A 14,014-nucleotide genomic window follows, 5' to 3' on the forward strand; every position below is an offset into this window, starting at 1 on the left:
TTTCATCTTTGACATCTGGTCACCCTAGCCTGATATGAAGGAGGATGTCTGGACCAAAGGGCCAGGGACTGGCCTTTGCTAGAGAAACCACTGTCAAGTTTTAGTCAATTAGGACAAGTCAGCAAATAAGAACAACCTCAGGTATCAGTAACTGCTACAGGTTGCAAATTCCTACATGCAGCAGTTTCTGGCACTACACCTGCACAGCTCTGCTCCCCGGCTCTTCTCGGGCTCCTGCTCTCTCCTTAGCTCTGCCCCACTCTCGCCCAGGCAGTTCCAGCTCACATGGAGGATGGGACCCCCTGGCCTGGTGACTCCCTCATTACACTGCCTGGCCTGTCAGTGCGGCTAACTTGGAGCTTTGGCCTCTCCCGATTATCCCTGGGGACTGTCAGTCTCAGGGTCCTGATTTCCCATTGATCCTTCCCCCTTCTATTGGTGCTGGGAACTAGCTAACCAACCCCCCCCCACACACACTAAGTTTTAGTAAAGGGCCAAGGGCCCCTTTACACAAGCCAGCCCCATGAGGGTCACCGATGTGCAGAGAAGGCAGCACAAGCTGGCCCCATGGTCTAATGGGCAGCACTCAGGACTCTGAATCCTGTAATCTGAGTTCAAATCTCAGTGGGACCTTGTGTTGGCTTGTGGTCATAGGCAGCAGGTTATATACATTTGCGGTGCTCGGGCTCCAGGAATATTCAGGGCTGGGGGCCCTGCTCCAGCAGTATTTGGAGTTGGGTCTCTGGCCCTGTCCCCTGCATGCTCCTGCTGCTGGAGTAGAGGGATTCTGGGCAGAACTGCTGCCCCAGAGTCCTAGTGCAGGCTGCCCAGAGCCTCTCCAACACCCCCAACCCTGAGCTCCCTCTGAACCCTGATTGATACTCTGCCCCAGTCCTCCTGCATCATGAATCCCTCATCCTCAGCCCTACCCTCCCTCCCAGAGGGTACATTCCTTCCCACCCCCAGAGCCTGCACCTCTCACCCCTTCCTACAACCCTGCCGGAGCCTGCACCCAGCACTCAAACTCCATCCTAAAGCCTGCACCCCCCCTGCACCCTAATCCCCAGCCCAGGATCTGCACTCCAGACCTCCCCCCTAAATCCCCTCCCAGAGCCTTAGGCAGGTGGGGGTGGAGTTTGGGGGGCAGAGTTGGGGGCAGGTTCTGGACACCACCAAAATTTCTACAAACTTGCCACCCATGCTTGTGTTAAAGCCCCAGAGCTCAACTTCCCTGTCTCCAGCTGTGTAAGAGTGAATCTTTCCCCTCCTGCTGGGTGACTCACACCTCCTAGAGCCAGGTCTTTGGCGGGGATGGCCACAATGGGTTAGGGCTCTAGAACTTGCTACCCTGATAGTTGGGTTTCTTGCTGCTGCACCTGATATTCACAAGCTTGGCCCTTTTGCTTCCTACCACGTTTCCTCTGGCCCACATGGCGCTTGAAGAAAGGAGTGCCAGGGCTGGGATTAATAGTCAGGCCTTGGCAGGAGGGAGGAATAATCCCAGGCTGGAGCCCCACACACCTTCCCTCCTCCGGACACCTAGAGCAGAGGCAGCCCAGCTCTGTCCACTGGATACCTCAGCAGAGTAGGTGAGTTCATGTAAATCCAGTCTGGTCCCAAAGCCTCCTCCCAACCCTGGTCATCAGTAGCTGTCAGGGGAGAGCTCATTCACACCTCGCTTACAAATCATCATTTGAAATTCTAAGGTTGGCCAACATTGCCGAAGTCAATGCACCGACATTGCCAGCAAACACAACAGCTGGGTGAGGAAACCAGGCTTTGTCCAGACTTTCCAAACCTATTTTACTTTCCCAGGTACAAGCAGTTTTCATATGTTGTATCTGCTTTTAAAGTGTGTTAACATTTCAATTTCCATTCAAATTTGCAACCAATGACAACATTGGCAGCGCTGCATGTAACTACCTGACCACTGAGGGAGGGGGTGTTGGGGAAATTCAGGGAAGGGGGTGCACAGCCCCCTGGCTGGGGGGTGTATAGGGAATGCCCAGTTTCACTGAATTGAGTCTCCTACTGCAGCACCTCAGTAGGTTATTCAGAGAGGAGCTGCAGTGTCTAGGCAGTGGGATGCCTGTGCCTTTAAGAGCCCAGCCCTGGGAAGCCCATGCTGAGAGGTGCTGCCTGTGAGGGGGGAAATAAAAAAGCCCTCTGCTCCCCCCACCCATGTTTGCAAACACTGGAGTCTCAGCCCCCCGGGATAACTGTTACCCCTCTGCCCCTGCCTGTGCCGGAATTTAACCCTCTGGCAGCGCCTCCCTCTGGGCTTAACTCCAGCTCCTTCCCCCCTCCCTGACTTTGCCCTTCAGTCCCTCTCCTAACTCTGCCTCCAGCTGCTTGACCCCTGACCAGTCAATTTCCACCCCCTGCTCAGACCCTGGCCACCCCCTCCTCTGATTTGCCCTCCTTTGCCCCTTTTTAATCCCTGTAAAAATTAGGGGGTGCTGGGTCCCATTCTCTGAAGGGAGGGCTGGGCGCCTGGCCCCTGCCTGCCCAGTGCTCAAAGTGCCCCATGATCTTGTGAAAGTTTGCTGAGTGCTGCAGGGTCACCTGAAGTGGGAGAGAGACGCGGTTAGGAGGTGATGCAGCCAAGGGTGCCTCACCCAACACTGAGATGCAGCCACCTCTGGGGAGAGTTACACAAGTCAGCAAATGAATTTGGAACAAGAAACGCACTGAAAGGACAGAGGCTGCTGCAGGAGGTGGAGAAAACCAGAAAAAGCAGTAGCCCTGGATCCCAGCCCTGCCCCTCCCCCACTCTACCCCCTAACCTCCACTCCCCTCCCACATGTGAGGGGAGAACCCAGGATTCATAGTCCCCAGCCTTTCCCACCCCCATATTTCGATATGGCTCCATCCAACAGCTGCCCCCACAATTGCAGGGCAGTGCCATGGGGCACACCGGGGCCTGCCTGTTTGCACAGGATGGGCAATGCCAGTGCTCCAGGATGGGGAGACAGGATACTAAGGGAGAAGCAGGCAGCAGCCAGCTCCTATGACAGAGAAAGAAATGCTAGGAGGTGCTGTGCTGCAAGGAGTGAAGGGGGTTGGCAGGGAATGGGAGGATCTTCCCTCACACCAGGTGTGTCTGTCTCCCTCCCAATTCCTCTCCAGCCCTACCCCAGCCCAGGCTAATCCTGGCCCAGCTGCCAGGATTAAATTTGGCCTGGATTCCCCAGCTCCTGGGGATGGGGCCTGGGGCTGGGAAGCATAAGCCTCTACTCCCCCTTCCCCAGACACAGTTGCATGGGCACTGACCAAAGGAGCCTGCAGCACTGCTGCCTAGAGGAAACCGAGTCACCAGCCAGTGACAGACACATCATGGCTCTCCTCATCCTCATCCTCTTTTCCATATACAACCTGGGGAAGGGAAGGGGGTAAACTCAGGGCAGTTGCGTGGTTAACCTGTGGAACTCCTTGCAAGAGGATGTTGTGAAGGCCAAGACTATAACAGGGTTCAAAAAAGAACTAGAAAACTTTATGGTGGATAGATCCATCAAGGGCTCTTAGCCAGGGTGGGCAGGGATGGTGCCTGTAGCCTCTGTTTGCCAGAAGCTGGGAATAGGCAACAGGGGATGGATCACTTGATGATTCCCTGCTCTGTTCACTCCCTCTGGGGCACCTGGTACTGGCCACTGTCAGAAGACAGGAGGATACTGGGCTAGATGGACTTTGCGTCTGAACCAGTCTGGCCGTTCTTATGTCTCCCTTGGCGCAGCAGTGACACCCAGTGGGCAGTCAGAGTAATGCGCAGAAGGTGTTTTCCTTGGCGCAGCAGTGACACCAAGTGGCCAATCAGGGTAACACACAGAGTATGTCTCCCTTGGAGCAGCAGTGACACCTCATGGTGATTCAGGGTAATGCACAGAAGGTGTTTCCCTTGATACAGCAGTGACACCCACTGGTCAGGTGGCGTAATGCACAGCATGTGTCTGCCCTCTACAAGCAGTGACACCCATGGACCAGTCACGGTAATACACAGAGTGTGTTTCCCACCAACCTTGGTAAGGCACAGAGCATGTTTCCGATGGAGCAGCAGTGACACCCAGTGACCAGCAGGGGCGGTATCAGATTCTTCTCGTTTGGTGGGGGACTGAGGTGGGCTAGACAAAAAAAATTGGGAGGCTGTGCCCCCCATCACCTGGCCCCACCCTTCACGGGGGCCATGCCTCTGCCTCTTCTCAGTTAAAGGCCAGGCTCAGCTCCTCTACCCCTGGCTAGGGTTTAGAGCAACACTAGCTTTATTAAAATAGTAAATAGGGTTTTAAATAATCTAAATCTGTTCAAATTTTAGTATTAAATCTAAAGGTTTCTTAAAGATCCCATCAATAACCAAAACCTAAATGAAAAATTGAAACCAAAAACAATGCTTAATTTAAAACCCAAACGTTAAGAGAAACTTTGTTTTTAAAAATAAAAACTAACAAATGCCATAAATTTATAATTTCAACATTTTATCAAAAAGGTGTGCTACAGCAGGATGATAAAATAACAAAATAAATAAGCCTGACCACTAAAACCTCCTATAAAGAAATTGAATCCTTGAATACTAGCCAAATCTGTATAAAATACGCAGAACTACATCAAAACTGGTGTTGCAGGTTTGCCATTCCATCCAGCAAATGTCAATTAAAAGCTCCATTTCAAATAAAAAACCAAAACAACCCAATAAACCAAAATGGTCACAGCTTGAAACAAACCTACACAGAAGCAAAATTAAATCTGTGCCAACATTGGAACAAATGATGTAAATTTATAATTCTAACTTCTTGTTTCTCCCAGGAGGAAAGTGTCTTGCACCCTAGTAACCAGGCTGTCACTGCAGCTTTCCTTTCATTAAATAAGATTTTTACCAAATATAAATTGCCCTCAAATTTCTCTAAGAGAAATTGAAATTGTATCTTTGCACTAATATCCTAAGTGTGCAAATCCATCCCCTCAGAGCAGCCCCACACCCTGAGGCCAGGGGAGAATCCCAACTGGTTTTTGTGCGTTTGTAACCCTGGGGCCTGAAGCTGATGAGATAAAGGGAAGTGAGCCATCTTGGAGCTTTCCAGTACCACCTGCGGGGAGCACAGGGATTTGACTGAGTGACATCCTGGCTAATTTTCACCTTGTTCTCTCCCAGCAGGCTCCACTGGAGAGCTCGGGAGTGACTTGACCATGGAAGCACCCTATTTACATACTAAACGCTGGCATTTTGGGGCCATTGGGGTGAAATGTGAGTACTTTTGGGGTTGAGACCCACATGAGAAGGGATGTGGACAAACTGGAAAGAGTCCAGCAGAGGGCAATAAAAATGATTAGGGGACTGGGGCATATGACTTACAAGGACCTACAGGCCATATCCTCTATGTTAAACTAAGGCAAAGTTAGCATATCTATGTTGTGACCTTTTACTAAGAAAGGAAAATTAACCTTTATCTTGTTACTTAAATAGATAAATAGCCACGCCTGTCTAAGACCTTTACCTAGACCTATCAACAATGCAGAATGGCATAGGGGTTTTTTCAGTGTTGTACCCACAGACTTAACAGGTACACCACAAGGGAACTTATGTGCATATGTACATGTCATCAACATGCACAAACATACTAGCCTATGAAGTAAACGTACCCTAATGTTTTGTGGGTGAGGAATGAAATTTGGGCATAGGAGGAAGGATTTCTGGCGCTTGTACCCTTCGCTCTATCATTCTGACTTACTTCCTCCACTCTCTCTCTATGTACTATCAGCACGCTGTACTTGTCCTTAAACTTTAAGTTTCAAGGGAACTAGGCTAAGTTTGGTTTCCCTAAGTTTTTATTCTTTGTTTATTAGGTTTTGATTTTAAGTTTAACATAGTCAAGTGAAGCCTAAGTACCATTAGCTTTTTCTGAGCACTGCATCTTTCACTCAAGAATTGAGAAACCTGAACTGCAAGGCTGGTCCTGTGTCTCTTACCACCAGGTTATCAAGGAAGGCTGTGAGTATATTAACCAAAACTTTGTTGCATATAATGCCATATGTATCTTTTGAATAGCAGTAATGCAACTGTAACTTTGTAACTCAATTAAATTAAATAAAATGTAAACTCATAATTTAAATTTTCATCATATTAACCAAATTAATATTATTAGTACACCCTAAATCAGGGTACATGGGACAGAGAGTTGGAGTGCAGGGGGATGAGGGCACTGGCTCTGGGGGTGCAGGCTCTGGGGTGGGGTTGGAAGGAGAGGTTCAGGGTGCAGTAGAGGACTCAGGGTTAGTGCAGAGAATTGGGCTATGAGGGCTCTGGAACGCAACTAGGAAAAAGAGAATTGAGATGTGAGTGAGGGGTCAGGCTAGAGCAGAAAGTAGTGGGGGAGTGAGAAGTTTGAACTTCAGGGGGGAAGAAAAAACTTTTCTCTACCTCCTCTCACCAGAACATCTAAGAACCAAGTGAGAGACAGCTCTTCCTCCACTACAACAGCAACTCTGGTGGGCCCGGGCTGAATCATAACCATCTTACCCCTCACAGGCCTGGTGTTCCTAGCCTGGGACAGGGGAGGGGCTCCTCTCTTCTCCATTTGGGACATGGCAGGATGAGAGATGTGACAGAGCTTTACGGGAAATCATTATTTGCCTGATTCATGTGCCAGTCCTAGTCCGTGCTGACCCAAACAAACCATTTATCCTGCATGCTGATGCCAGTTTCAAGGGTCTGGGAGCTCAGTTTCAAGTATGGACAGACAACAATCCACTGACTTACATGTTGAGAAGGGCTAAGCTGGATGCTACAGGGCACAGATGGGTGTCGACTTTTGCTAGCTATAACTTCCGCATTCAATACCAATGAGCTGATATAATAGGGAGTGTCATTTATCAGGACGACCAATTCTTGCCTGCGGGGAGGATGTAAGCAGGGTCAGAATGAACTCTACCCTGACATCTGTTGGTGATATTTTGTAAAGGCCTTTTGTTGCTGATGTGCATGGTCACACCCACCCCGCATTGCATGATGGGGGTGCTTGTCCAAATGGCCATTTCGGCTGCTGGGGGATCCCCAGTCTCTTTGTTATTAGGGCAGAGGTAATAAAGTGTAGTTATTTCGGTGATATGAATCAAGGACAGTAGAACGGAACTCAGCAGTTCATGATTTCAGAACTCACCCGAACCTACATAAATCTCGTTAGGCAAGGGACATGGGTTCCAAAGCATAGTGAAATAAAAAAGATTGTAAAGGAGTATTTGCCTTTAGTACTAGGGATTTCTTTTGAAATCTGTATATGTGCATTTTATGTTTTTTGTATCTCTCTATTTTAAAAATAGAGCTTTTTATATTTCTAACACATATTTGGTTCTATGCTACAAATGTAAAATAACTAATACCTAAAGGCAATTTTTGGACATGCATAAGCTGCTAGGCTTTAATCTCATTTCCACATTGAAACTTGTAAATAGCTCCCTACATGAGGAAAATGCTCCTTACCACTCAGACAGGAAAGAAATTTTGCATATTAGATACTGGGAGATCAGCTGTGGGACACAGCTTTTGTGACACATGAACTGCTACCTCTGCAACCAGATTTTTAGTCACAGGTCAGAGGGTGGGTTTATGCAAATACTGGACTCTGGGAGCAGGGTGGGGGTGGGCACAACTTTTGTGGCACATACACCACCTCTGCAACCAACACTTTGCAACCTCTCACTTCATAACACCACACACAGAGCAGCCTTTTACAGCTCAGAACCAAAATATACCCTGAAAAAGATCAATTAGCATAAGCTTAAGGCAAACAACTGCAGCACTAACAACTCAAAGAGATTCAAAAACGTCTCTGTCTTTACACATCAGGAACAGCAGAAAAGAAACAGGCAAGCACAAACAAGCAAGAACCAAACAAACATCCATTCCCAATTCCCACAAACTTGGGGCATTTGGAACCCAGACCCCTTAATGGTGAGCACTTTTCGGGCGAGGGTGAAGCTCTCAGGCCTCAAATGCCAGGTACAGCTACTCTCTCCTTGATTCAGAACGAACAGGAAAATACACTGCATTACTCCTGCCCCAATAACGAAGAGACTGGGGATCCCACAGCAGCTGAAATGACGGTTTGGACAAGCACTCCCATCATGCAATCCGGGGTGGTTGGAACCATGCAAATGACATCAGCCTCAAAAGGCCTTTACAACAGATCACCAACAGATGGCAGGGTAGAGTTCATAGCAACCCAGCTTAAACTAGATTGTGGCAAAGATTCAAAAACATTGAACGTTAAAACGCACCAAACGTGGGTCAATCCATCCTCATCGTCGTATCCACTCATTATACTCCACACTTGAGCATAGCCCTCACATGGACAACATACCCTTCTAACTCAGTGTCTCTACGTTAACCTTTTACCCCCATTCGGGGCTATTGCAGATTGTGTATTCCTTACACCACCCGATTTTAAAGCGAACTTCGCTCTCCCTGGGTAATTTGTACATTGTTCCTGATCACCAGAAACTTCTGCACCTAAAGGCTGTACCGTACCCTTTTTTTTCTTTGAACGTCATCTTAATAAAATGTTGACATTTCTTCAAGATCCCGCCTCCTGCTCCTTTGCAAGGCATGTGCGTTTGCTCCGGGGTTTAGCCTGCTAAGACAGCGAGGGGGGCCGATTGAGCCAGAGGCGCTTGCCTGCTGCAGACACGGATCCAAGGCTGAACCTCGTCCCCCACGAGCTGAAGGCTTAACTGAAAACAGTTTAAGAAGTGCTCCCGTCTCCGGCACTCAGCTACCCAGCTCCCAGTGGGGTCCAAACCTCAAATAGATCCCCTTTACCCTGTAGACACCGTAAAATCCTGTGACCAGGGCAGCTGCCTAGCAGCCTGTGCATCTGCCTGCCAGTGCGAGAGCTCATAAGGCACTAATCTGGATAGTGGCGACTGGGTGGCAGGGCTGTGAAGAGCCAGCAGAGTGGCACAGTGGAAGCATGCTGGGCCCATAACCCAGAGATTGAGGGATCAAAACCACCCTATGCTACATGTGCGTTTGTTTCTTTCCTCTCTGGGCCTTCCAGCAAGGCAATGACCAGCAGAGCGGCAAGAGGTGGCTGAGGTGGCGGCCTGCCAGGGAGCTCCCTGGCACTTCTGGCTGCCTGGACTGAAGGCAAGAGGGAGGTCTGGGTGTGGCGAGGGCCTCCTGTCTGAAAATGAGGCTGCAGTGCTTTCTGGTCCCCTTTTCTCACCTACCCCGGCAGGCGGGAGCTGCTGCGGGAGAACACGAGGGAGGCTCTCGGGGCACTAGGCAGCACTGTGTGGCTGTCAGGGGAAAGAGTGGAGGCTCCTGACTCGACCTGCCATTGACTCGCGTGGCTCTGCGTGCTGTCAATCGGGGCGGGCCAGGCTGCACACTTGACTCAGGCTTGGGCAGCATGACCGCTTTTTCCTGACAAGGCATGAGGCAGGCCAAGAGCTTTGCACAGCCTACAGGGAAGTGGGAGGGAGGCTTCTTGGAGCCGGCGTGTCTCGTCCGCTTCTCCCTTGCCACTTGGGCAGAGGCAGGAAGGGAGCAAAATATTCTGTATGCCTGATGACTGCATGTTTGAGAGAGTTATGTGGGAAGTGGAGGCTTTGAGTGGGCTTTCAGAAGAAATGTAATGGAAAGGCAGCAGAAAGTGGAATCCCAGGTTTTTAAACAATGCTCCAATAACACACCAAAAAGCTCAGGCCTAGTTACTCATTCCAAATTAGAATAAAGTTACAGCAAGATTTCATTATAAATGAAATCAAACCCTAAAGATTTCAGAACACAACTGCTATAAGGAGCCACAAGGGAAGCAAGACAAAGTGAACCTTGCCACAGAGAAACCCAGTTCAACTATTTCTCTTTTTTTAAGCAGCATAATCTCCCCAAATGGAAGGGCACTGTTCCCGGAGAAGGGTCCTGTTTCCTCGTTGGTGCAGGCCATCCACCTTCCCGAAAGGCGTGAGCGAGATCGATGGAAGAATTCTTCCCACCAAGGTGTGGACTGACGTAGCCGCGCAGATTTACATTCCCCATGCAGACCAGGCCCGAGGGTTGGTGCGTCCTGAACAGTGAAGTCAAAACAGCTCCGTCTGTCAGGGGTGTGCAAAAGGGAAACCCGCTCCTGGGCGACGCGGCCACGCCGCCCTAACCCCCAGCGTAGCTAAGGGCATTTGGGGAGGCGGTGGGCCTAAAGCGATGGAAAGACCTCCTCCAGCACAGGGTTGTGACAGCCTAGTCTCTGTAGCACAGACAGGGTGGCCACCAAGAGACATGAACAGACAGCAAAAGCCAAAGCGGCCCCAGGGCAGCGGGAGAGGCTGCCTGCTGGATGAGGGGACCGGGTGGGACAGGCATTTTGGACAAGCCGTCCTCCCGTCAAAGGAGGAAGAGCCCAAGAAGGAGGGCCGGGCAAGAAGCTACAAGCAGGCAAAGAAGCAGAGCAGGCAGGCAGGCAGCTCCCCTTAGAGCAAAAGAAGGCATTGGTCCAAGCACCGCCAAAAGCAGACTAGAGAGCAGATCAGCTGCAAAAAGCAGGGAAGGTCAAGAAAGCACAGAGCCTTGTGAGCCACAGGTAAAGATTCAGAGCTGAACTTTGATTTTTCTCTGTTGGCCCCATCATCAGGGGGAATGACAAAGGTGCCAAGAACTACAGGGCCTGCAGAAAAGAACAATCACACAGACACAGAGGAAAAACTGCTTTGGTCAAAACCAACCACACAATTGCACACTGTACCAAGCATGCCCAGCCCACTGACCAGCAAGCCCCAAGACTTTTGTTTTTCTGTCTTTTCAACCAAATGCTAGAGAAAAGCACAAACACAGTCACCCACTACCACAAATTACGCAGTCAAGTTTCCCGCATTTGGGGAAATTACAGGAATCAGCAAACCCACAGTGCAATGAATGAGCCTCATCCTAAGAAAACCACCTTTGTGATCATAGTATTTCCCCTGCCAGGTAAGTAGGAACTCCTACTGCCCAACCGCCACCCACGCTCACTCTCCCCAGACTTATAAGACACGGGGCGGACCGCTGTGCCCTGACTCCCAATGTTGCCCACACCGGCCCTCACTGCCGACAGCTGCCCTGTGGCGTCAACGAGGCCCCTCCCTTCTCCACGCTGAGCTCCTGGTGCCAAAGTCGGACCCTGCTGTGCAGCCTGCCTCCGCTCCCACAACGCTCTGCTCACACACAGATCTGCATACATGCTCACACGGCTCCGCCCCTCCGCTTGGGCCCCTCCCCCTGCCTGTCCGGGCCAGGGCTCTTGCGTGCCCTATAGTTGTAGCTGGGTCCCGTCCCAGGCATCCAAGCTATCAGAGAGTCGACATGGACCACCTGCTGCTGGGGAAAGAGTGCAGCTTGCATTTTGCTTCTCTCTCTCTCTCTCCCCACCGGAAGTTGGTCCAATACAAGAACGACCTCCCCTGGTCCTCAGGCCTGGTCCACACTAAGCAGTTAAACCAATTTTAACAGCATTAAATTGATTTAATGCTGTACCCGTCCACACTATAATGCACTTTATAGCAATTTAAAGGGCTCTTTAAATCGATTTCTGTACTCCTCCCCAACCAGAGGAGTAATGCTAAAATTGATATTAACATATCGATTTAGGGTTAGTGCGGTCGCAAATCAAAATTATTGGCCGGATAGTTATAGTGATAGCTACCCACAGTGCAATGCTCCGGAAATCGATGCTAGCCTCGGACCATGGACACACACCGCTGAATTAATGTGCCTAGTGTGGCCGAGCGCAATCAATTTTATAATATCTGTTTAATAAAACCGGTTTAAGTTAATTTGAAATTATCCTGTAGTGTAGACATACCCTCAGTTTCTCCTCAGTGCAGAAGGTTGGGTGTTGTCAGCCACTCTCCAGAAACTGAAAGGCTATTTCATCCTTTTTGTTACATGTGAAGTGAGGCTGAGTGTGTTGGCAGCCAGTGTCGTTTGAAGAAGTGGAAGACTGGACAAATGCCCAGGGAGAAGTATAAAGATACTGCTCAGGCAGGCAGGAGTGAAATCAGGAAGGGCAACTCAAGCTTGGAGTTGCAGTTTGCAAGAGATGTTAAGAGTAACAAGAAGGGTTTCTTCAAGTATGTTAGCAACAAGAAGAAAGTGAAGGAAAGCGTGGGCCCCTTACTGAACGAAGGAGGCAACCTAGTGACATAGGATGTGGAAAAAGCTAATGTACTGTATGCTTCCCCCCACCGCCCCCATCTTCACGAACAAAATCAGCTCCAAGACTGCTGCACTGGGCAGTACAGCATGGAGAGGAGGTGACCAGCCCCCTGTGGAGAAAGAAGTGGTTAGACACTATTTAGAAAAGCTGGACGAGCACGAACCCATGGGGCTGCATGCACTGCATCCGAGGGTGCTAAAGGAGTTGGCGGGTGTAATTGCAGGGCCATTGGCTATTATCTTTGAAAAGTCATGGTGATCGGGGGGGGGGGCCCGGATGACTGGAAAAAGGCTAATGTAGTGCCCATCTTTCAAAAAGGGAAGAAAGAAGGAGGATCCGGGGAACTACAGGCCAGTCAGCCTCACCTCAATCCCTGGAAAAATCATGGAGCAGGTCCTCGAGGAATCAATTCTGAGGCACACAGAGGAGAGGCAAGTGATCAGGAGCAGTCAGCATGGATTCAGCAAGGGCAGGTCACGCCTGACTAACCTAATTGCCTTCTGTGAGGACATAACTGGGTTTGGGGATGAGGGGAAAGCAATGGATGTGTTATTCCTTGACTTTATCAAAGCTTTTGATACAATCATCTCCCACAGTATTCTTGTCGGCAAGTTCAAGAAGTATGGGCTGGATGAATGGACTATAAGGTGGATAGAAAGCTGGCTAGGTCGTCGGGTTCAACGGGTAGTGATCAATGGCTCCACTTCTAATTGGCAGCCGATACCAAGCGGCGTGCCCCAAGGGTCGGTCCTGGGGCTGGTTGTGTTCAATATCTTCATTAATGATCTGGAGGATGGTGTGGACTTCACTCTCAGCAAGTTTGCAGATGACACTAAACTGGGAGGAGCAGTCGATACGCTGGAGGGTAGGGATAGGATACAGAGGGACCTAGACAAATTAGAGGATTGGGTTGAAAGAAACCTGATGAGGTTCAACAAGGACAAGTGCCCAGTCCTGCACTTAGGATGGAAGAATCCCATGCACTGCTCCAGACTAGGGACCGAATGGCTAGGCAGCAGTTCTGCAGAAAAGGACCTAGGTGTTACAGTGGACAAGAAGCGGGATATGAGTTGATAGTGTGCCCTTGTTGCCAAGAAGGCTAACGGCATTTTGGACTGTATACATAGGAACATTGCCAGCAGATCGAGGGACGTGATCGTTCCCTTCTATACGACATTGGTGAGGCCTCATCTGGAGTACCGTGTCGAGTTTTGGGCTCCACACTCCAAGAAGGATGTGGAAAAACTGAAAAAAGTCCAGCTTAGGGCAACAAAAATGATTAGGGGGCTGGAAGACATGACTTATGAGCAGAGGCTGAGGGAACTGGGATTGTTTAGTCTGCAGAAGAGAAGAATGAGGGGGGATTGATCACTGCTTTCAGCTACCTGAAAGGGGGTTCCAAAGAGGATGGATCTAGACTGTTCTCAGTGGTACCAGATGATAGAACAAAAGGAGCAATGGTCCCAAGTTGCGGTGGGGAAGGTTTAGGTTGGATATTAGGAAAACCCTTTTTCACGAGGAGGGTAGTGAAGCATTGGAATGGGTTCCTTAAGGAGGTGGTGGAATTTCCTTCCTTAGAGGTTTTTAAGGTCAGGCTTGACAAAGCCCTGGCTGGGATGATTTAGTTGGGGATTGGGTTGAACCAGATGACCTCCTGAGGTCCCTTCCAACCCTGATAGTCCATGATTTTTAAGCTGTTCCCGTGTATCAAGGTGAGCTGCAGCTCAGCGAACCCCAAGGATCTGAGGCCAGCTACTTTGCAGCAGAGGCAGACCAAGCAGCAGGTACAACGCGGGGTCGCACCCCGGCGGGCAGATAGAATCTCATGTCCGAGATCC

General features: G+C 49.8%; 1 protein-coding gene and 1 non-coding gene across 2 annotated transcripts in view; both read right to left on the bottom strand.

The window, feature by feature from the left end:
• LOC127036605 (zinc finger protein 560-like) overlaps positions 1-14,014 on the bottom strand; it is an 813,726-nt gene that overhangs the window by 127,365 nt on the left and 672,347 nt on the right. The gene's annotated exons all lie outside the window — the stretch shown is intronic.
• On the bottom strand, positions 10,796-10,959 carry LOC127037204 (U1 spliceosomal RNA). The gene has a single exon (XR_007770317.1). It is a non-coding gene; the product is annotated as a U1 spliceosomal RNA (small nuclear RNA).

Source organism: Gopherus flavomarginatus, chromosome 18 (genome assembly GCF_025201925.1).
Source record: "Gopherus flavomarginatus isolate rGopFla2 chromosome 18, rGopFla2.mat.asm, whole genome shotgun sequence".
Classification (NCBI taxonomy): Eukaryota; Metazoa; Chordata; order Testudines; family Testudinidae; genus Gopherus; species Gopherus flavomarginatus.